Genomic DNA, 25014 nt, shown 5'->3' with positions numbered 1-25014 from the left:
CACTAGAACAGGGGTTTTGCTGAATCTTTTGTAGACTAAACGTTTTATTTACGTATTTCTATTTGAAGTGATCCACTTATTAATTATTTCGGGTATCAATATTCTAGTTTTTTTCTTTGAAGTTCTGTTTTTTGTTTAGATTTCTGTTAATAACAAAACCTTTTGCCTGTGTCTACATTTGGTGATTAATAAATTAGCTATCTATTTTAGAAAGATAAATTGCCTTTGTTGTTTAGTATGAAATACTTTACAGATATTTTCTCACTTTTCTTGAAACCTTCATTATGTTCTGCAGATCAAAGCAGAAGGTCGATTTCATGTTAGATGGTCAGACTTATTATTAACTTTAAAATTTAGCCAAAAGTTTTGTTCTGATTTTTATTTTCATTTTTATTTTTTATTAACCGTGATAACTTACAATTGAACAACGTAATAAATGAATACAACTTTTCAAATTCACTTGTACGTGTTAGCTAAAGAACATAGCTAACGGTACATAAAAGGGTAATGATGAATGAGGCTTTCAATTATTTAATTTTACCTAATATTCAATTAATATATATAATTACAACTGCGCACGTAAACGTGATATATCCCAGTCTGGCGAGCATTTTTTAAATAAATAGGTAAAATCGGTTTAAAACAGCAATATTACATCGCCTTGTTTTGCAACGGCCACATTAATTTGCTGTTATATCTGCCCCAGATTTTACTGTAGTTGCAATACATCTAAAATACCTCAGATACTAAATGTAACGGTCAGAACTGTTTTCTCTGAAAGTAACGAAATATTTATTCCAAAATGTAAACCAGATAATTTTACGTTAATATATTATAATAGTTCTTTTCTTTTATTCTGCAGTCGAAACATTTTATTTGCTTTGCCTATGCGTGAGTGTGTGTGTGTGTGTATGTATTGAAGCATAATGGACGCACACTTATATCACAGTCACAAAAAACAAAAGAGAGAATATGAAGAAATTTGTTAGTCATTTATAAATCGTTTATATTACAGAGCATGCTTACTCACTTATTATATATCTCTCTCTCCCTCTCTCTCTGCAGTATGTATATACACACACACACACACACATTAAAACGGATGAACACGTACAAGATTTTACTATTTTAATTTTCTGATTGTTTACCGTAATGCGCTCTATTACCAGAGGATCTATGGCCATTAGTTCAGTTTTTTCGAAAGAGATATGAAGCCCTATCTTTTGTGCTACGTTTTGATTTGTGTTTTGGCTTCTTGAATATTATTTGCTAAAAGAGCGAGGTCATCTGCAAATCCTAGGCGATTTAGTGCGATGGAGTTTTTCTTAGTAACCATTTTTATATTTTTGGGATATATTTCGTACCATTTTCTCATGACAAATTCAAGGGCGCAGTTAAAAAGGAGCGGTGAGAGGCCGTCTCCTTGCCTCAATCCAGTTTTTATGTAGAAGGGTCGAGAGAGTTCACCTCTGAATTTCACTCTGGACTGGGTATCGGTTAAAGTTAATTTTATCATGTTTACGAGTTTAGGGTGAAGGCCCAGGTTTCTCAGAATATTCAGCACGGATGGTCGGTGTATACAATCATAGGCCCTTTTAAAGTCGACGAAGGTGATTATTAGTTGTTTTTTCCGTCTTTTATATAAGTCCATCATAAGTTTTAGGGATATTATTTGCTCCGGGCAACCTCTCCATGGCCTAAATCCCCCTTGGTATTCCCCAAGTTCCAGTTCAAGTTGGTCTTTGCAGTTTTTTATTTCATTTAAGGCTGCGAGAACTTCTTGAATTGTTGGCGGGTTGATATTTACTAGTGAAGTTTTAACTGGAGTTTCAGTGTCAATCTCAAAAAGCTCTGGGGGTCGTCACAGTTGAGGAGTCTATTGAAGGTTTCTGCCAAAATTTCAGCATTTTCTTTATTGGTGTGGGCCATATTTCCTTTTTTCCTCTCAGCATAAGGGTGGGTGGTTCATATCTTTGAAGATAAAATATATATATATATATTTTTTAATTTGAATTCAAAACTTTTCGGGATTGCAGATAAAGGCGCTACTACCCGCCATGAAGTGTGTGTGTGTGCGCGCGCGCGTGCGCTTGAGATCAATGTCAACAATTATTTCATGTTTTTTTTATTATTTTCTCATTAGGTTTTGTCGTTTCATACAAAAAAAGAAAATTCTGAAGCCTAAACTATGTACATTAAGACAAAAATAAAGCCTGAAGTTTGCAACAATTTTTGCACGATAATTTTTTTTGTTGTACATTTTAATACGACTCGGTCCTCCATGCTATGTTGGTTAAAAAAAAAGTTATCTATCACTGTAACTACCAATTTTGTATTCGCTCGAGTATTCCATTTATTGTATGTTAAATTTTAAATTAATGTAATTATAATATGTAATGTTAAATTACATAAATTTTAAAATACGAGAATATGAAAGATTAATACAATTTTGAGTCTTGTGTTTACAAAACTAATCGGTTTTAAAATAAAGCGCTGCTGAAAGGTGCCGAATCCCCAATCAGCCTTTGTATTTTTAACATGCCAAAAAAATTAAAAATAATTTTATGTCGATTCAAATTTGTTAATAGATGGAATTTGACGCGTCAATTGAGTATTTCTTTAGTACGCGGAAGACATAACAATTTTTTTGACACGCTGTCTATCTGGCAACGTCTTAGCAACGGTTGCTGTACCATCGGAAGGGGATTCGGTCCCGCTTCCTCGCTTCATGTACATTCAACCGTTCAAGGTTAAACAGTTACCACTTTTAATGTGTTCCATATACTATAATTTATCACCAACGCCTTTATCAATGATTTATTTATTTTTTTTATATTCGTTGTGACCATTGTTTCGATTGAAATTATTGAAAAAAATGCTTTAAGTCAGGAATTGAATTGAGACATGTTACGTTTTTTTTTTTGTGTATGAAACCTAGCTAAACAATTGTCGATGGTGGTGTTCTAACATGGGACTCGAATCTGAGACGTTCAGTATATCGGTAGGTTTTTAAAATCTTTTATTATGAATTTATATATAGATGTCCATGTAAAAATATATTTATTTTTACAAGATACAAATAGATTGCGATTCTAATGTTTGTAATATTTCTTTTTTTTGATGAACGATATGCGGGTAAGGATTACGAACGCAAATTTGCGTCCAAAACGAAAATCAACTCGAAATCTTCAATACGTTAATCGTCGGTTTTTAATGATAATTCAAGCCAAGAATCGAATCTAGAATTTTCTGATTTTTTTTTTTTTTTGAGAGGAGAGCGATACTCATATGGGAATACCTTGTAATCTGAGAGGTGTCAAAGTTAAAAATGGATGCCGAGACCTTTAGTACATCAGTCATTTGTTCTACTGTTTCTCTACAAACTGTGTTAAGGTAACAATCTGTTATAAAAATGAAAATGAGACGATAAAATTTATAATATAACTTTTTAGCGGGCATCTACGGTGCGAGTTGTAGCGTCTTGGCCTTTCGTTCGGAGGTCTCTGGTTCGAATCCCGGTCAGATATGGCATTTTCACACGCTACAAGATTTAGAGTTAATTACACTACTCGATTTTTTTAAATTTCTGCTTTAAATTGAAATAAAAAATTGTAATTTTTGGCAAAAAAAAATAACTGAAGCGCGCACCCGAATGTGCTTTTATGTATATGTGGAATCATGTTTACGTGCGCGGTTGTAATTATATATATACATACTGAATATTACATAAAATTAAATAATTGAAGGCCTCATCATTAACCGTTTATGTACTGTTGGCTATGTTATTTAGCTAATCATGCAGGTGAATTTTAAAAGTTGGATTCATTGTACAATTGTAAGTTATCACGCTTAATAAAAAATATTTAAAAAAATCAAAATAAATTTTTGTTGCAAAAAAAATTAATAATAAATATGACCACCTAACATAAAAACCGACCGTTTTGATCTGCAAAACACATCAATGTAAGTTTAAAAAAAGCGAGAAAATATTTTTAAAGTATTTCATGTAACAATAAAATCCATTTTACCTTTTTAAAATATATAGCTAATTTATTAATCATCAAATGCAGACACGGATAAAAGATTTTGTTATTAACAGAAATCTAATTTTTTTTTAAAAACAAAAAACAGAATTTAAATAAAATATTGACACCCGAAATAATTAATAAGTAGCAATTATTAGAGGACATTTAAATAGAAATTAAATACAAAAAATTTAGTCTACAAAAGAATCGGAAACCTCTCTTTTAGTGTATACTAAAAGAGAAATGTATAACTTACTTGAAAGCAAATTATTTTTATTATGTATAAAGTAATCTATATATAAATTTTATAAGAATTTTATAAGGAGCTTCAGATCAGTATATTTTTGACAACGCTACCGATGGGAATGTTTTCCTTTCTTGCTTAGCATTCATATATATATACACACAACATGCTTCACTCTCTTTTAATTATTGTATTTCATAAGATTAGGTTTTTTTTAACAGAACAAATAATTTAAATGATTTTTTTATTTTGGTTGGTATATAATAAGTAGAATACAGCGGAATTGAGTAATACGTCACTCAACGACGCATAAAAAGAATGGCATAATTACCTTTAAAAATATGTGAAGTTATTATGTTTATAAAATATATATATTTAGAAAGCGTTAATGAAAATCATTTAGCTATATAACATTTGTACATATTAATTGAAGATGCAGAATATTCAAGTTTATTTTTATAATTAATCATTAAAAGTTCATTAACATCGGTTCTGTAAAGTAAGATATTTAATTTTATTTTGAATGAATAGGTTATTATCTATTAAATAGTTTTGTAATTTCTTAAAAAAGTTATCGGGAAGTAAAATGAGGCTCTTGTAAACTCGTATTGTGCAGCAAAAAAAATCTAGTTCTGTTAATTTTACAGAGGTGAATAATTATTTAGGAATGTTACTACTCTTTTCAGTACAAATAACACACATTCTTTCATTTAAACGAATGAATAGAAAACATAGAAAAAATATAATTATTTGTAACAATATTTTTATGCTTATTTATGATTGCGAAAAGTGAACATTGTTTCTCTACAAATTATTTTGTAATTTAAATACACCACTTTTCTTTAAAAATTATTCATGTAATTTGTGATAAAATTGCTATAATTAAAGATTGTTAATTTTTTATCCGTTCGATGGCATAAGTATGTTTGCCTGTTAAACAGAAGGCCCCGTGTTTGATTCCGAGTAGGGTCCCTCCTAATAACGAATCAACTTTCAATGTAGTTACTGATGATTTTATTTACTGATCCGACTTAAAAATTAATATATCTAAAATGAGATATGATAAATTTCATGTTGAAAACCTCTTTCTAACACGTGAAATACACTTGGCTTACATCAGTAAATTTATATACAATAAAGTTTACTTCCCTAGTTAATGGCCAAATAACCTACATAGCCAAGCATATAACGCATTTCATTTTTATTTGTTTATTTTTGCGATTCTGGTTCGCAACTATTTAGAACTATTTGGATACATTGTCAACAGATAAAGACAGTAAATGATTATTAATTTATTTTGTAAAAATAAATGAGTGTAAACTGAGTTCTAACATTTCTAATCTAATAAATAATTTGAATACAATAAATGGGAATTATTGTTTCAAAGATGTTATAATATTCCGTAATAATATTAATTAAAAAAATAAAACTCAATTTGTCAATAATAACAGACGTTTCGTACAAAAGATATAAACTGGATGACGTTAACAACTGGATTAGGTTATGTTAAAAAAGAGTGAATATTAACTCGAGGCACTAACTGAATTCGTATGCGTAATCAATCTATCTACCGACAATTTCCCGCCAGTCCAGTACTAGAGTTGCTGGCTTGATTAGTTATTTCTCTGTTTGCACTCATTATGTTTGCTTGTCTTCCCACCACTACGGCGCGACCGCCATCAACAGACATCTTCTAACTAGTACTTTTAAAAATTAAAGTAATGAAAAAATTATTCCATCTAATTTTTTTTTTTTTTTTTTTTTTTTTTTTTAACAACTCACCATCCAGCACACAGGTTGTCTAATATTAAATTAGTTTTACTATATTGTTACTATTTATCAGACTTGACGAACTTATAATTACATAAAATATTAAAATATCTTTTATAAATGTGCACTAAAACAGCCAGCGTTATATAATGACATTTTTACTTAATTATATCTAACAAACTGTTATGTATGTAATCAAACTCATTTCGTACATGTCAATACAGACCTGCAAGCGCATCAATAATTTTTGTTTAGTGTCACTATTATTTTTTTTTTTTCTAATCAGGAATTAAAAAAACAGGGCATCTTTTATGACATAGATTACAAAAAACATGAATGGTACGTAAGGAGGTAATGATTAATATTATTATTTCTAAAGTTCAAAGTTAACATATCTAACCGACTTCCATATTTTACAGTTCAGCAACATTCAATATTCAAATCAAATGGATGTGTGTGTACGCGCGTGCATACACGTACACGAATCTACTTATAAATGAACTTTAGTATACACGTAAAGCCTAATTTAATTTTATTTAGATCTTTTAAAATATAATTCTTTGTTTTTAAATAATACTTGGCTATCGATGAATGAAACACTTTAATCCAAAGATTCTATTAAGCGACATGAAATTAGATTTTGTTGGGTCTCATTTTCATTTTTATAATCTATTTTGTCACCTCCGTAATATAAAAAACAAATGATGTACTGAAGGTTTTGGGTTCTATTCTCGGCTTGGACACTAGCTTATATGTTTAATGCTTGTTTGAATATTGGCTATTAAAAAACGGTTACTCAAACGATTTTGTCCGGATTTTTTCTCAGCTTGGAGACAGTTCACATATAATATGCTTATCCGAGTATCGTCTTTAAAAAGCACTATTCATGATCTTAAAGCCCCGGGATTGACTCTTGGTCGCTACAAATAATTACTTGCGTAATGCTTCTGCCTCAGATCGCTTATATTCATGTGAATATTAATTACGGAATCGATTTGTTCTTCACAGTTCAATTTTATTTACTTAAGTATCATCTGTAAACAAGTTTGATTAATATGTTGGAAAGAACCGATTGAAACGCTGAAGGTTTCGGGTTCGATTGTTAACTTAGACATCAGCTCACAAATATACAGTTTAACCAGATTAAAAAAACTAAATGTATTGGGTTCCACTCTTTGAATTAGCGATTTTTTTTTTAATATCCTCATTTTTAATTTGCATATAAAGATAACAAATTCAAAAATAAATAAATAAAAATAATCAGACGGTGAAAGCGAACGAAAGCGAAAAGTTGAACGTTTTATCTGATATTGTTGACTTTATTTAATTATTTTATAAAACAGCAAACTCAATTCTGCTCTATTCTGGGATGTATTAACGTGGTAGCCTGTCTAACCTTGAACGTTGAACGTTTATACTACGATGGAGCGAGGAAGGGTTACACAACATTACATAACAAAGAGACGCAGGCCAGACAGCGCGGCAATTAACGGTTATCGTCTTCACGCCCCATTACTAAAACAAATATTCATAATCTGTTCGTCATTAATAATTAATTAATTCGATTGATATCATATTAATATCTAATTTTTTTCTCTTTAATTATGAAATGAAGAGGATGTAAAAATATTGAGTCATGTTTTTATTTTCAAACGGTTTATTTTTTTAAACACAGAATCACATGTTATTAAATCAAATCAATATGGTGTTATTAAATCTATCGTATTATTTCTATAGTATTTAAAATTTTGACATTGCAATGGTTAAAATGAAATATTTGAACAGACACAGATTTAATAACTACTATGTCAGATAGTTTATTTATAGTGTGTAAATAACAAACGGAATAAAGTCGGTTTTCGGCTGTAATAACGCACTCAACAGTTTCTAAGAGGGGGTTAATAAAATCTCTCTCTCTCTCTCTCTCTCTCTCTCTCTCTCTCTCTCTCTGTGTGTGTGTGTGTGTGTGTGTGTGTGTGTGTGGCTTGAAGTACATTATATTAAACTATGTTCCCCTTCAGTGATCCTAAGCTTTCTATGAAAGAATTACTGTTAAAAATTTTTTTTTTAATTTCGTCCTATTTTAACGAAAATAATAAATATTTCCATCAAAACAAGTACCGTATACTTTGAAAGTAATATCTGCGCAAGCATATGTGGTTCTTTATATTTAGTTTATTTTTTATTGCATTTATGTGCATATGTTAATATTTTTATCTCACGTATTTTCCAAAAATATTTTTTCTTTAAATCTTTTTACCCGATAGAATCGTGGCATTTCCAAATGCATGATGTTTTGACGGAATAGAAGGGTTGTTTTCCTATTTAGCAAACCCTAAGAGTACCAGTGCAGCTACCAAGGGGAGCTTATTGCCTCGTCTAGAATTCCTCCGAGCAGCTTTCACAGCTCTCGTTAATGGTTTTCACTTGTTTTACTAAAAATAAAAATAATAATTAATTATTTTAAATTCACAATAGTGAAGGAAGAGAAAATGAGCACAAAATTGTCAGACTGCAAATTTTGCAGGACATTTTCCTAGGATGTTACCTAGGAAATTCAGAGTATTTTCCTAGGTTGTTTTGTTTATTCTAGAGACATTTTTTAGTAAATAGATTTTTTAAATGTACGAATGACAAGTTCCAGCTGAAATAACTGTGGTCTGCAGTTGACACTCATTCATTTTAACTAAATCAGGCGTGAGAAATACCGATAAGCGATATTACTCTTACTTCGCCCGTTATTTCTGTTAATAAACATAATCTTTAATAGATAATATCTGAATAGTAAAAAGCTTTTTGAAGTTATAATTCGAGGAAGAATAAGTCGATCCAACTGAAAAAGAAAACCAGATAATTTAAAATAAGTCCATATTAAAAGAAAAAACGGTTTATATTTAATTATATGAGTATGTAAAGTATGAAATAATTAGCCGTTTAGCCAGAACCTGGAACCTTGAGGCTCAGGTCAGCCCAGACAAATCCTGGAGCCAACTCAGGGGCTCCTGGGGCTTTGAGGCCTACCCTATAGCCACAAAGCTTGCTTTGGTCACCATTCCCATCTACCCAGAGAGCTCCACCCCCTGAACCGTGCAGTGTACGTTATCTTCATGGTTGTGAGAATAATACCGATAAATAATAATTATAGTATTCAGAAAAGAAACTAAATTACAAAAGATAGAATAATAATAACTCTACAGTAACTAATGCGGTACAAATACCCAGTTACAATTTTGAAAATTATAAAATTGTGTGGAGAGTTATTATAATAGCATCCCATTGCACCTCCCAAAACAGTGCCCCAGGAGCATTCCATTTGTTACCAGTTGATGGTGAAGATTGGTCTAGCCTCTCACCAGGTGTTTGCGTACCTCATCACTCTAGCCTCACACACAGTTCCCACAGGAAGCCCATTATTGTTAAACAGAAATTATTTTAATTTATTTAATATTATTTTATTTAATGTAAATTTAATTCTATTATTTTTATAAAAATATAATTAGATTGATTTGAACATTCAGTTCAAACCCAGTTTACACAGTGATAGAAACGCAAACACGCGTTTGAGTTTGCAAAAATAAAATATATATATTTTATTTTTGAGATCTTTCGAGATGAAATATCTAAAAACCTTCTCATGCCAAGAAACATGCTAAAAATTTGGTTGTGATTGATCAAGTAGTTTTTTTGTTTATCCCAAACAAGCAAAAACCCTCTTTCTCTTATAAAATAGTATAGATTTATAGATACCCATTAATTTTGATTTTACATAGTCTGTTATGGTTACAAACTTCTTTTTTTTAAAGTCATTTTAGATCACTTCACACAAGCAATAGTAGAGTTGAAGAACAGGGTGTTTGCAGTCATTCGCATACTATTTCTTATTAACTATCCAAATATAATACTCATAATATAAATATTCATGTTGAAAGGAATTAATCGGTTGAGAATAAATAAACAAAATCTAATTATTTACCAAGAAAAATCCTATTTTGCCATATTTCAACTCATCACAGTTAGAAAACCTTGTGAAATAGTATAACTGTAATTTAGTCTAGGACATTTGTGATCACTATCTTTGGATCACTTCAGGAAATGTCTTTCAGCATTTTCTGATGTATTTTGGCTGTCAGATCGGTAGATATATGAGGTTTGTAAGTAAAGTAATGAGACCGGTTCAGAAAAACTTTTTATTTACAATCCAATTATACATGGACTCTATTACCTTTGAAATAATTCTCTTGGGAAGCCATGCAACACTTCAAATGGTTTTTCCATTCTTCATAACGGTGTGGGAACTCAGAAACCAGAATATCCTTCAGATAGTCGGTTACATTTTTTAAAATGTTTTCTACTGTTCAAAAATGCTGTCCTTTGAGATGCTTTGTAAAGTCGGGGATAGGAAAACGTTGCAGGGAACAAGTTAGGTGAATAAGGTGGTTGAGGAACTACAGGAATGCTTTTTTTTTGTCAAAAACTCATTAAGTGTGACAAGGTGCATTCTCATGATGCAGCATCCAGTTGTTTTTGATGGCTGGTTTCATGCAAGCAACTCTTTTCTGCAGTCTTTCAAGAATTTCTTTGTAAACATATTGATCTACTGTCTGTCCTGTAGGCAAAAACTCCTTATGGACAATGCCATTACTATTGAAGAAACAAATTAGCACGGTTTTGATTTTTGATCTGCTCATTTTTGCTTTTTTGGGACACGATGAGTTTGAAGTGTGCCACTCCTTGCTATGGCATTTTGTTTCTGGGTCGTACTCAAATATCCAAGATTCATCACCAATAATAACATATTTTTAGAAAATCAGGATCGGTTTCAATTCGCTCTAGAAAATCACGTCACACTTCCACCCTGTTGTTTTTCTGTTCAACAGTGAGGTTTTTTGGGACCGATTTTGCACAAACTTTTTTCATGTCCAATTCGTTTGTCAAAATTTGACGGACTATGATATGCTTCAAATTTAATTGTTCTGCAATCATTCTGACGGTTAATACCGTGACGGTCGTACCATATCATGTCTCTGATTCGCTCTACATTATCGTCACTTTTTGACGTTAACGATCTTCCAGAGCGTGGATCGTCCGCAACTGATTCTCGGCCATCTGAAAATGCATTAAACCATCTAAAAACTTGGGCTCGTGTCAGAACGTCATCTCCATATGCCCTTTTCAATTTTGGTAATTTTTAGTAGCATTCTAACAGAGTTTAACGTAAAACTTGATCGGAGAACGTTGCTTATAATTAGTATCACTCATTTTTGTAACACAACAAAAACTCGTTTCACAAAACTTTGTTTACCTCTCACGGGGCAACAATAAACTAAAGGTATTAATACCTAATATAAATCAGCTGTTCATATTATGTGTTGTTTACTAGTAACTTGAATTTACTAGAAACTTGTTTACTAGTAACTTTATTTCAGGTCGACCGTCTCTGAGGTGTTTGGTTAATTGAAACCCGACTGAATATACCCAATTTGAATATAGTATTCAAATCCGTTTAAAAGTAACCTGCCTTTACTAGGATTTGAACTTTAGAACTCGACTTCAAAATCAGTTGATTTGCGATGACGAGTTCACCACTAGACAACCCCGAGGGGTAGGTGCGCGGTAGGCCTGAGTCTATTTAAGACTAGCGGTTCACTTAGCAATCCTTTGCAATTTTTGTTACACCCCAGTCTTGCCAATGACTTCTTTTTTTTTTTTGAGATGAAGGGCATCGACTGTGTTAGTCATTTCGCCGTATGATAATGGAAATTTGTAGCATATGAAAAAATGCCATGCCTTACTGGGATTCGAACTCAGGACATCCGGATGAAAGGCTGAATCGCTACCACTCCACCACGGATATCAGCATTTTAATTGTTGATGCGACTGTAAATAAAAAAAATAATAAAACGATAGGTTATTACAAATTATGAGAAACTTTTTTTCTTTCCATATTTTTTGTTATTTGAAAATGTTTTGTTCTGAAAAAATACGCCTTTATTTCTTTATTTTATCAAATTTATTTTTGAATAAAATCATATTAAAGAAAAAATCTTTAAAAAAAAGTGGAATTTAAAATAATTAAATTACAACTATTTTTGACAACTTTTAATCGATTATTAAATTATCATCAACAGATATTGGGGGAAGCTGATACGGGTGGAAAATTTTTACATATAAAAGAAAAAAAAAATTATAATAAAATTTAAAAAAATATATTTGTGAAATACTAGAAAAAATAAAACATTTGTTCGTCGATTAAAAACTTTAGACAAAAATATCAATGTTAAGGCTTACTAACATTTGTTTTTAAAAATAAAAATTCTGGAAAGAAAAAACTACTTTGTGTGTAGTTTTGAGTAAATCTTGATATCAGAAAATAAATAAATAAATTTCTTTTGTGTTACTCATGTTATGGTGGTGTGGGTGCGTGTTAACCGTACAGTATATTACAAATTATGATGTGTCAGCAGTTTGTACGTGATAAACTAATTTGGGTAGTGTGTATGCCAGTTGTCCTCCAGCAATATGTGACCTTCGGCAACTGTTTGAAAACATGTTAGTTGAATTTTATATTACTGTTTTTTTTTTCTTGCAATCATCCAAGGACAACAAAATCAACGTTGTCGACAGATTCACGGAACTGATCGTCAGACAATACATTTATTATTTTTTTTTTTTATTATGGCTGTGTAGTGGTTGGTTACTGATGTTTTTTTTTGTTTTCAGTCATTTGACTGTTTTGATGCAGCTCTCCAAGATTCCCTATCTAGTGCTAGTCGTTTCATTTCAGTATACCCCCTACATCCTTAACAATTTGTTTTTTTAAATTTTGTAGCCTACCAATCTTTTTTAAACTTCTAACATTCCACGCCCCGACTCGTAGAATGTTATTTTTTAATTTTCTGGTGACCCCTTCCTTAGTAGTCCCCACCCGGAGATCCGAACGGGGGACTAGTTTACCTCCGGAATATTTTAACAAGGAAGGCGCCTCCATCATTGCTATATGAAAATGTAGAGAGCCACATTTTCTTGGAAAAAAAAGCAGCTGTAGTTTTCCATTACACAATCTGCCATCGTTTAAAACACACACATACACGCGCGCGCACACACACACACACACACGCACACCCCTTAGAGACTATTGAGTGCGATATTAAACTCGAAAATCGTCTTTTTCCTTTCCTTATTTATACAAAATAAACAAACTACGTATCATTGTATTTAATGAATCATTGTCTACTCAAATATTCCATTTTAACAAATACAATTGTTACATTTTAAAATGCGTACAATAAGATAGATTAATAAATAAATTACACTGTTGATTCTTGTATTAAAAAAACCGTTTGAAAATAAAGATATGTTGCAAAAGGTTCTGGTTTCGAATCCCTAATCCCAGATAGGCTCAATAATCTTACACCCTAAAAATTCATTTCATAAATAAAGAGAAAAAAATAACCGGATATTAATTTGTTGGCAGTTTAGATTAATAAATTGTTTAATATAAAATAGATTATGAATATTTGTTTTAATAATGCGTATTAAGATCACGACAAGTTCCTTCCCGCGCTGTCTGGCCAGCGCCCGTTGTTGAACACAGTTATGTAAAATATTACTCACTCCAGCCGACTACAAAGGTTCAAGGTTAACAGTCTGACGCGCTTTAATAAATAAATCCCTTACGCGATAGAGAATTGAGTTATCTTATAAAACAATTAAATTAAATGAAGTCAAAAATATAAAATAAGACGCGCAACTTTTCGCTTTACCTTTTGATGGTTTTTATTTATTTATTGATTTTTGAATTTGTTGTCGCCTTAAGAATTATTTTTATGTGCAGATTAAGAATAAAATATAAAAAACCGCTAATTGAAAGAGTGGAACCCAGTATCTTCAGTTTTTTTTTTAATCTGGTTACCCTGTAGATTTGTAAGTTACGTCTAAATTGAGAAACTAACCCGAGACCTCTCCAGCGTATCCAATCGGTTCTTTATTAACATTTTTATTATGAACTTATTTACGTCAGTAAATCTGAACTGTAGGAAGAATAAATCGATTCCGTATCTAATATTTATACGAATATAAGCGATCTGAGACAGAAACATTACGCAAGTAATTCTGTGCGGCAACTAACTATCAACTACAGTGTCTTAACGTTATGAATAATTTTTTTTTTTTTTAATTATAAGCATATTACGCTGTGCAAACCCTCTCCAAGCTGAGAAAAAACCTTAGATCTTCAGACTACGAGTAACGTTCTTTTAACTGGCAATACCCAGATAGGCATTAAACATGTGAGCTTAAATCCAAGCCAAGAATCGAACCCAAAACCCTCAGTATATCATTCGGTTGTTCTATTACGGAGGTGACAAAATAGATTACAAAAATCCGACATCCGACAAAATTTAATTCCACGTCACTCAAAGAACTTTCAATATAATTTTTGGATTAAACTGTTTCGTTCATCGAGAGCCAGGTATTAGTTAAAAACGACGAAATATATTTTAAAAGATCTAAATAAAATAAAATTAGGCTTTATACGTATAATAAAGTGAACTAATAAATAGATCTACGGGTGTATGTACGCTCTTACACACCCATTCGATTTGTATATTGTAGACGGGCCGAACCGTGAAATTTAGAGATAATACTAATCATTCATTACCTCCTTGCGTACTGTTCGTGGTTTCTATAATCTACATCGTAAAAGATGCGGTTCTGTTATTTTTCTTTTTGAGAAGATGACTGTTCGTCTTCTCAAAAAGAAGCAAATCTTTTGTTCATCTTCTGCAGTTCCAGATATCGATCGAATCTGGAACTTTTAGTCTAGCAGGTAAGGTAGCCGGCGCTACCTCTTCTCTAATAGCATGTAGGTCGTGTTACATCTAAAAAAGAAAAGATTAATAATACAATTTTTTTTAAATTCCTGATTGATATTTAAAAAAATATAGTAACACTTAATTTTACGTTACGACTCTGTTTTTGATTAAGAATTGATTTCACACTTTTGAATATTTATTTTCATTTGCTTTATTTTTTCTCGTTTTGTCACCTTGATTTAGTTAGAATCGGTTATATCTGTACTAATTTCAAAATTATATTTACGTAAAATGCACTGATTATTCTAAAAAAAATCAAAGAAAAACTGAAAAATTACTGCTTAGATGTTAGTTAAAATGTTTCAGCGGTTGGTCTCGTCGTTGCAGTAGGCAAGATTTCTTACGAAAATTCAGGATTAAATTGATGTTAAAAGATTATATTTCACACTCTGTTATTTTTCTGTTTGAAAGATCAAATCTTTAAGTTCTTTCCTCAACGGTGTGCTTTTTTTGTACCGATTAGCTGAGAAAGGTGCAAGAATATTATCTATAATTTTTAAGTTACAAACAGATCTAGATGAAATTCCAACAGAAAGCGAAATTTTAACCAAATTACAGAAATAAATTTTTATAGTTCTATTTGTTTTTAAACGATTGAGGTTATGGATAACAAACTATTAAATACATAAGTCGTAATTAAACCTCCTCTTTTTTATTCATCTTAACTAAATTTGATTTCCTATTAAAATATGCCGGTATATTTATGTATCTAATTATTATTATTACTATTATTACTTATAAAAGAATAAAATGTTCAGCATTTTAAAAAAATTAGGGTTCAAATACAGAGATAGAAGAACAATTGCTAACATGTACAGGAACCAAACAGCAACAGTAACAATTGAAGAACATAAGAAAGAAGCCATAATAAGAAAGGGAGTCCGACAAGGATGTTCTCTATCTCCGTTACTTTTTAATCTTTACATGGAACTAGCGGTTAATGATGTTAAAGAACAATTTAGATTCGGAGTAACAGTACAAGGTGAAAAGGTAAAGATGCTACGATTTGCCGATGATATAGTAATTCTAGCCGAGAATAAAAAGGATTTAGAAGAAACAATGAACGGCATAGATGAAGTCCTACGCAAGAACTATCGCGTGAAAATAAACAAGAACAAAACAAAAGTAATGAAATGTAGTAGAAATAACAAAGATGGACCGCTGAATGTGAAAATAGGAGGAGAAAAGATTATGGAGGTAGAAGAATTTTGTTATTTGGGAAGTAGAATTACTAAAGATGGACGAAGCAGGAGCGATATAAAATGCCGAATAGCACAAGCTAAACGAGCCTTCAGTAAGAAATATAAGTTGTTTACATCAAAAATTAATTTAAATGTCAGGAAAAGATTTTTGAAAGTGTATGTTTGGAGTGTCGCTTTATATGGAAGTGAAACTTGGACAATCGGAGTATCTGAGAAGAAAATATGAAATGTGGTGCTATAGGAGAATGTTAAAAATCAGATGGGTGGATAAAGTGACAAATGAAGAGGTATTGCATCAAATAGATGAAGAAAGAAGCGTTTGGAAAAATATAGTTAAAAGAAGAGACAGACTTATAGGCCACATACTAAGGCATCCTGGAATAGTCGCTTTAATATTGGAGGGACAGGTAGAAGGAAACATTTGTGTAGGTAGGCCACGTTTGGAATATGTAAAACAAATTGTTAGGGATGTAGGATGTAGAGGGTATACCGAAATGAAACGACTAGCACTAGATAGGGAATCTTGGAGAGCTGCATCAAACCAGTCAAATGACTGAAGACAAAAAAAAAAATTATTACTTATTCAACACACATGTAAGTCTCTAATTCATTTGTTAGTTCTTTTTAATCGGTACGGTTTATTTAATTAATTAAAAAATTGGGATTTTTCAGGTTACAAAAATTGAAATACAAACTACCCAAGAACAATACACATACTCTGAACGGTTGTTTCTGGATAAACTTGAAAATCTACAGCGGTATTCTTCCTTTCTGGTAATTATGAATTTCTTATTTCATATCGTTTAATTAAAAATTAATAAAATAAGTTTATCTTAAGTAGTTTTTTCTCGGAAATTGTGATCGAATTAATTTTACTTTTCTACTACCGGTGGGTAGTTTTATACTCGGATGGCGTGCTTAACTTCAAAATGGAAACATCGATTTTATGAAACATATATCAAAAGATTAATTTCATCGTGAAAGTTACAATCGGTAAAGGTCGATGTAAAAAAACTAAAATAAAAGATCAAGTTATTTTACATTAAACTGAAAAAAAATTGTTTGAAATCAATTATGAACCAAAAAAGTGCAATCTAAAAAAAAAAAGTTGAGATTCCGTAACAATATTAAATATATCAAAAATTATTATTAAAATTAAGAACATGTGTATAATTTAGAAATGAATCGTTTTAAGAAAATAAGAATAATTAAATTAAAAGATAATTTACGTAATAAATCGTATATCATAAAAATTAGGTTATGAAATAACTGACATATGTAAATTTGTTACAAATAGTGTTTTATTCGGGCGGGACTGAGTTCTAGTTACAGTTGGACTTGGGGTTTTTCTCATGGGACGAAATACATTTCTCATACAAAAAAAAAGGTTGCGGGTTAATTCGGTGTCCGCTTACTCTAATAAACAAAGTTTTGGCGATTGAAAGTTTTATTGTGTTCCTAATGTAACCTTTTTGCTGAATTCAGAATATTTCCATCGATCACAGTTTTTAGTGACAATATTTTTAAATATTGATTTTACGAAATTCTATGTCTTTTTCTTTAACTTACGTACATAAAAGAATATTTTAATCATCTCTAACAGAGAGTAGGGTACAAACATAATATTATGAAGGCAATAACTGTATATGCACGATTCATTACATGATTTACATTTCAGCACAGAACTTTATTCTGTCATAGAATTAACACACCAGTATTGTTAGAACGACAGTGAGTGTACACTACTGAGGTTTCATTCTGTTTTGTGATTTACAGTTATTGTGTCAGGTATGTTATATTAGTAAATAAATATGTCAAGGAGTGCATAAATGATCCGGTTGATTTTTGTTGCGTGTGTGGGAATTTAAAATTTAAAAAAATAACGATAAACTTAACTCTATATGTTGCGATTAAAAATTATCGCGTTATTAATGGGTTTGCAGCTTGGCTACTCTAAAATTTGTTAATTTTTGTATGAATTAGACAGCAGTGATAAAATTAACATATTTTACATATTAAAAATATGTTAATTAGGAAAATTTAAGTTATATAAACGTACAATGTTAATAATATGTAATTTAACAAGTTAAATATTCATAAATGAATGTCTCGGGAATAACACAAAAATTTGAAAAAAAAAAAATATTTTTTGATAGGAAAGAAAGTAACAAATAATCGTTTTAATAAATTTGTAAAAATATTTTTAGAAATTTATCGGCGTAGTTTTTATTTAATATATATATATATATATATATTTAATAATATAAGTAAGAAAGGAAAAAAACATAGGTAGTGAGTTTGTAGAAGGCGACCGATATTTATAATTTATGTGAGTAATTGTCATATATCTTAATAATTATGCGTACATAGTATTTAAAGCAGAAATTATTCGTAAAAAGTGTACGACATATATACAAGAAACAGTCATTACAAATTTTTATATTTAACATTTCCCGTGTTTACTTTATATTTTTTAAGCTAAATTAAAAAAAATCACAACATTGTTGATCTAACATTGTTCATCTAATTCTTTACGTACAATTATAAACGACGCAAAATAAAGAAATTACAAAAAAAACTATGTTTATTTGGCTGATCAAAGGAGCACTGAAATTAAAAAAAAATTGAAGTAACATAATTTAACGATGTACTCGTATTTTCGAAATAAAATTCTATACGCGTAATTTTTTATTACTACAAACGACGTTGTAACTTTTCTTCTCGTCGGGAAAAATCTTTGGATCAGAGGTTAAATTTTACGTAAATTTTTCATTTACAGTTACCGTTTTTTTTGTTATAATTCCAACGAGAAATTTTTTAAAGCTTTTTCACGAACGGAAAGGCATTAATAAATTTAAAAAGTGTCGAAAACCTTAACGGCCAATTTTTTTATTACAAAGTTTTTGTAAAAATGCACTTTGAGTGAGAAAATTGAAAAAATACAAACATGTTTAAGTAGCCCACCGCATACAGCGAGAGAGATTGACGGAGGGGGAGAGTGAGAGAGTGACTGGGAGAGAGAGGGGTCGAGTGAGAGACAGAACGGGTAGTGTGAGAGAGCGAGGGTGATGGAGAGAAATTGCGAGAGGGGTTGGTAGGGGGATCAGTGATGGAGAGGAAGCGAGACAGAGGGTCTCTCTCGCTCTCTCTTCTCTTAATTACTTTACAAAACTGATAAATTTAATCGTAATATTTTTAAAAAAATTATTAAAATTAAGGGAGATTAATTATTATTTTAAATAAAATGTAATAATAGATATAAAATGATCGACAAATCTTGATTTAATTTAATTATATGGAACGTCTATATAAGAAATATTTTAGGCTTATTAACTTTGTTATTCGACCTCAATACACACACACGTACGCACATTTACGGTTGATTTGAATTGTTGTACCATCGCGTGACCAGTACTGTCCGAGGGTAGCCAATCAGAGTGAAGTTAGCCACCTGCTGCATTTGTTTCATCACCCCTCTCGCCACCGCACCGTCGTCGCAGTAGTCAGACTGACAAGTTGTTTTTACTATGCGTCATCCCAATAAAATTAAACAAAAAAATAATTACCTCTGAGAGCGTATGAACCATACAATTTTATAAATTATTGTTTTATTTTATCATTGCCTATCGAACTATTGTTTTTCTATTAAAGCATTTATTACTATAAGGAATTTACTTATTACATTTATTTTATTTATATTTTATTTTTTTTTATTAAACACTTCGCTTTTATTATAATCTGAATTTTTTTAAATCTAGCACAAATTATGTATTACAGTAAATAAATTTGTACCTTCAAAACTAGATTTAACTAACATACAATCTAGTTTTGAAGGTACAAATTTATTTACAAGAGGTTGTTGATGAAGCTTTCTATTATTTAATAAAATCTAATGTTGCAGCTTGATAAAACTATATGTGTATATGTCTTTATCAGTAATGCAAGAGTTCGCACGCACGCACACCCGCGCGCGCAAATGAAGAAATTCGTTACTACATAATTACAATTTTTAATTTTTATTAAATATTATATACGTTTACTTCTTAACAAATGTTACCGTTCGTAAATGCGGGGAAACATCAGAATTTTTAATTTACTAAATCACACGAATCATTTACCGGTACAAAACAAAAATTCACATAGAACTATTTAAATTCATATTTTAATTTAAGCACGTTTTTTTCAAAAAAAGGCCTAAAGGATTAATATTTGAATATATGTATAAATAAATATACACTTATACAGACTTTTGAGAAAAATACAAGGTCTTCTGAAGCAGCTTTTTCAATATTGTAATACCGGGCGAGCGACTTAAAATCAAATTAATCAGCTCGAACTGCAGTTATTTTAGCGTCGCGTTTAACACTGCTATTACTAATAGTCTATTTTTGTCGGTTGTAAACTGTTCCAGCTACAGTGCGATATAGTTTCGTTCTTTACGATTATGTTTATTCTAAAATACAGTATTCCATCGAGGAAAGGGCTGCTATCGAGGACGCTTTGGATTGGATCCTTTCAAGAGAAACGTCAGTATCCCGATAAATAGTAGTAGTACACGATTCGGTTAAAAAACGACGCACAACGGAGTCCGTTTCAAACTCAAAACGAAATAGGCCACCTTTCGTCAGGACTCCGTAGGCCATAGCCCGTATTCAAAAAAGAATATCTGCCGGTCCGAAAAAAATCTATAGGGTAAATTATCGCACCAAGATCGTGTAAAATACACATCTTGTAAGATTCTTCACGACTTAAATCGGAAACCTTATCGTGTAAAACCTAAAACAGACTGACCGAAACGTCTTAATTTTTAAGGGGGTCATGAAAGGAGTAAACTTTTGACGGGTTCTTATGAAAAATCGAATAAAGCAGGTCCCAATATTGTATCTCCCATAGATTTTACGATAACCGCCGTAAAACAGAAAAATTCAGTGACGAAAAACAGGGTTTTTTTTAGGTTTGAAGTACAATAACTTTGTTAAACGACTGAAAAATGCTTAAATTCTATTAAGAAAACATGTAGAGAACTTAATTTTGAGAAAATTGATGAAATGAAGTTACGAAAAACAAAAAAAAATATCAACTTTTATTATTAAAAACAAAACGCAACAAAATTTAACAGAAAACAACGAATGAATTTATGAAAATTAAAAACAACTTTTTAGCGTAATAAATTTAGATCGCAAACAAACTGATTTGTAGAATTTAATAATCTTCGTGAGAATAGCACACTTCGCAGCACTCGTGTTTCATCTGAACGGCAACCGTTACAAGCCGATGAAAAGAAGTAGTACAGTTTAGTTCCAAAACGAGCTCGGGAAGAATTTCTACGCTACTTGACATTCTACAAAGTACAATACGGAGGACATTACACGGTCAAGGACTGAATCCTTGTCACGGCCAGAAAATACAACACCTCAAGCTTGGTGACCGTGCCGGAAGAGTTTTTTCAGCGGGTTAACATAATTACTTCTAAATCTCGTTCGTACTATCTTCGGACGAAGCTGCTTGTATCCGTAACGGCGTAAACCACACGTGAAATTCACATCGGTGGTGTGAAGAAAACCACACGCTTCAGTCGGATCAAATTTCCAGCCGTAATTTTCGGTGAACGTTTGATGCGGCACGATCGACAAAAAATTAGGCCCTTTCTTACTAGAACGTGTCACGGGGAGAAATTTTTGGGGTGGAATTTTCCAATTTAAAAAAATATATAAACCACAGTGAGTATTTTTTTTAAAAGTAAATTAAAATTATTTTTTCAAAGGTTAAACATATTTTACTAAAAAAAAGAAAACTGTTGTTTTTATTTTTACAAATCCTTAAAGTTTTTTTCCATAGAGTATATTACAACGATTTTTTTTAGAATTAAACGCTCTACAAGTTTGTTTAACATATTCTACTTCAAACCTAAAAAAACGTGCTTTTCGTTATTGAACTTTTCTGTTCTACGCTGGATATCGTGAAAATAAGGGATGATAGTTCTGTTTTTTTTTTTTTTTTATTCTATTTTTCAGGTCAAAAACATCAATTTTACTCGTTATATAACGCCTTAAAAATTTCAGTATGACTTATTTCACCGGGGAACTGAAATCCGAGCGAAATCTATGCTAGCCGTAACTTTACAAGGAAGCGTTTTCGGACATATGTTTGTACGTGAACTTTTTCCTTTATTTCAAAATCTAGAATCGGTTCCCAAATTATTTCCCTTTCCTCCTAAATCACCCTGTATTTACGATAAATAAAATAGAACTGATAGTTACCGTTTATTTAACGTTCCATTTCGGACAAACCTCAAATCAGGTCAATTTATTATTAATATACACGTTAAAATGTACACGTTGTACATTTAAATGTAAACGTTAATGTACACGTTAAAACAATCGCACGCGCGCGCATAGAAATTTGATACCAAATATCGCTAAATATTTAAAATTAAATAAATAAAACGAATGAAGATTGTAACAACGGAAAAAGAACTGCTCCCCCTGTTACACTGAAAGTCGTGGGCCGAATTGCCGCCTAGTTATGGTAAACGTATAACAAAACAATCAATTAATAGCTGAACCGACTTAAAAGCGAAAAATAAAATTAATTACTCGATTTCCGTAGCCGAGCGGTAGCTGTCTCGGCCGTTCATTCAGAGTACCGGGTTCTAATCCCGGCCAGAAACTGTATTTTTCATACGCTAAAAATTTCCATTTTCTCGTTCCCGCTTTAGAAGTTTCTTTGTAAGCTTCTGCGGTGAATTAATTCGTCGATCGAAAAAAAAAATAAATGAATGATAAACATGGTATAGATAGATGGTAACAGCGACCGATTCGGTCATCGTGCACGGCTATCAGGAAGTTGTTATTACGTCTAATGTTTGACGTAGCAGAACTGCGGTTCAAATTTAGTCTCTCTAGAGAGATATTCAACATTTATAGTGAATCAATGTAGATGTTGATCATATGATAAAAAATGTCACACCCTTACCGTGAATCGAACTGACTATATATAAAATAAAAGCTACACACCACCGCACTACACTATTTGATTGTTCTGTCGCCTAAAGTTATTCATCTACTTTCAATCGAGACGTGAAAGTGAAAGATACCTCTATAAATTTTTCTTTTGGGGTTTAATTAAGTTAATAAATAATTTTTTTATTCAGATTAGTGTAGAATAATATATTATGTAAGAGTATATAATACTCGGGAACGCGTAAATACGCTATTTCATTAATAAAAAAAGGAACTGTCCCGGCATTTGTGCGGATGGATCAAGGGAAACCGTGGTAAAATCTTAATTAGGTCGGCATGACAAATTTCACTATCGATTAAAAAATAAAGTTAGGTTCGATTAAAGTCCATAAATATAAAAACAGATGAAATAATATCGAGATAACTAAATTAAGCGACTAAATATATAATAATTCACAATTCAAAAGGCGTTAATTATTTATATTTGTTTACACGGTTAACAGGATACAGGAAATTGAGTTTTTTTTTTTTTACTTTTTAATCGGTATAATTTAAGAGTTTATCGGCACAGTAATATTGTTTATGTAGAATGAAATAATTTAATCGTTTTTTAAATAAACAACCTATGTTAAATTTCTTTTTGAAACGGGTCAGTAACGGAAGCATATAATGCGGGAAATGTACACATCGTTTGTCTTTTAACCCGTGATTTCTCAGAAACTACTAAAAATACAGTTCTCAAACCAATTTCTTTCGATTTTTCACTTCAGATTTCATAAAGAAAAGAAAAACCATCGCGTTTTATTTGGATCTACAGTCTGGCTGAATTATACCAAACTGGCAAGAATTAAGGCAAAACATTTTACCTTACCAGACAAGACTTATTTAATTTTACCTGGCCAGCCAACTATTTGAATTTAAGCATATCTAAATTTTAATTGAAGAAACATATTTTCTTCTTGAGGTTTTTTTTTGTAATTTCAAGTAATCCTCATTACAGCTTTATATATATATTTTTTAAATTTTAAATAATCTAAAGCAGTATAATTTGATAAAGGGGAGATCGACTAGGAAACAAAATGTTTTACTAAGAAATTTGATTTTTTCCTCGATATACTTTCAATACTGCATAATTTTTATAGTAAAAACGTAATTTGACAAAGGGGTTCAAATCTGACTCGAATTTTATTACTCGATATTTAAAAATATTTCGCGATTGTACTCTAAATATCAATGGCGTATTTGAAATAAAAATCAGTCGAGAGGAAATCTGGGGAAGTTATGCGACCGTTTACTAGTTTTGATTTTACTCAAAAAAAAAAAAAATTACAAAAATATATAAATAAAATATAATTTTTTATAGAAATAGAATAAAATAAATGGACTGTGAATTTTTTATTCTGTAGTCTTCAATTAGCCATTATTTCTAATTTTGATGCACGGCTTACACACACAACTTAATTAAAAATATTTATTATTTTATTTAAATATATTTATTCGTTTACTTAATTCAATGATTCTAACTAAAGCGCGCGCGCGCGCATACCGTATTTAATTCGCGCAGGTGTGACGGTACTAGAGGCAACAATCGGCACTAATGTATTTCACAAGTTACAGAACAAATTTCGCTTATACCGTCGGAAGATTGTTGCAGCTTGTGAGGCTTAACGCACCAGGTACTTAATTAACCGGGCGATCGAGTTCGAGACCCGGCCAGTCCGAATTATTTTTTTTACACTTTAAATATTATTTAATTTTACCGCTCGCCTTTGACGTCACAATATACTCGTATAGCAGTAGTTTAAAGCATTTATTGGGGTGGAGGTGTGCGATTTCGCAAATATTTTTTTTTTTTTTTTTAAAATATGACTTTAATTAGGTGAAATCTCGAGATACTGAGGGTGCCCTTGCTCTACAGCCTCGCCCCCTTGAGTTTTT

The 25014-nt window shown here is 31.1% G+C and overlaps 1 protein-coding gene and 1 long non-coding RNA gene across 2 annotated transcripts in view; both read left to right on the top strand.

The window, feature by feature from the left end:
* LOC142333334 (dynein axonemal heavy chain 10-like) overlaps window positions 1–25014 on the top strand; it is a 363654-nt gene that overhangs the window by 253537 nt on the left and 85103 nt on the right. The gene's annotated exons all lie outside the window — the stretch shown is intronic.
* Window positions 1–25014, top strand: part of LOC142333402 (uncharacterized) — a 29788-nt gene that overhangs the window by 564 nt on the left and 4210 nt on the right. Inside the window, exon 2 of the long non-coding RNA XR_012758589.1 lies at window positions 16787–16888. This is a non-coding gene — a long non-coding RNA (uncharacterized LOC142333402). The remainder of the gene's footprint in view (window positions 1–16786; window positions 16889–25014) is intronic.

This window comes from Lycorma delicatula, chromosome 12 (genome assembly GCF_047948215.1).
Source record: "Lycorma delicatula isolate Av1 chromosome 12, ASM4794821v1, whole genome shotgun sequence".
NCBI classification, from domain to species: domain Eukaryota; kingdom Metazoa; phylum Arthropoda; class Insecta; order Hemiptera; family Fulgoridae; genus Lycorma; species Lycorma delicatula.
The sequence above is the reverse complement of the archived record's forward strand: the minus strand, read 5'-3'. Positions and strand labels throughout refer to the sequence as shown.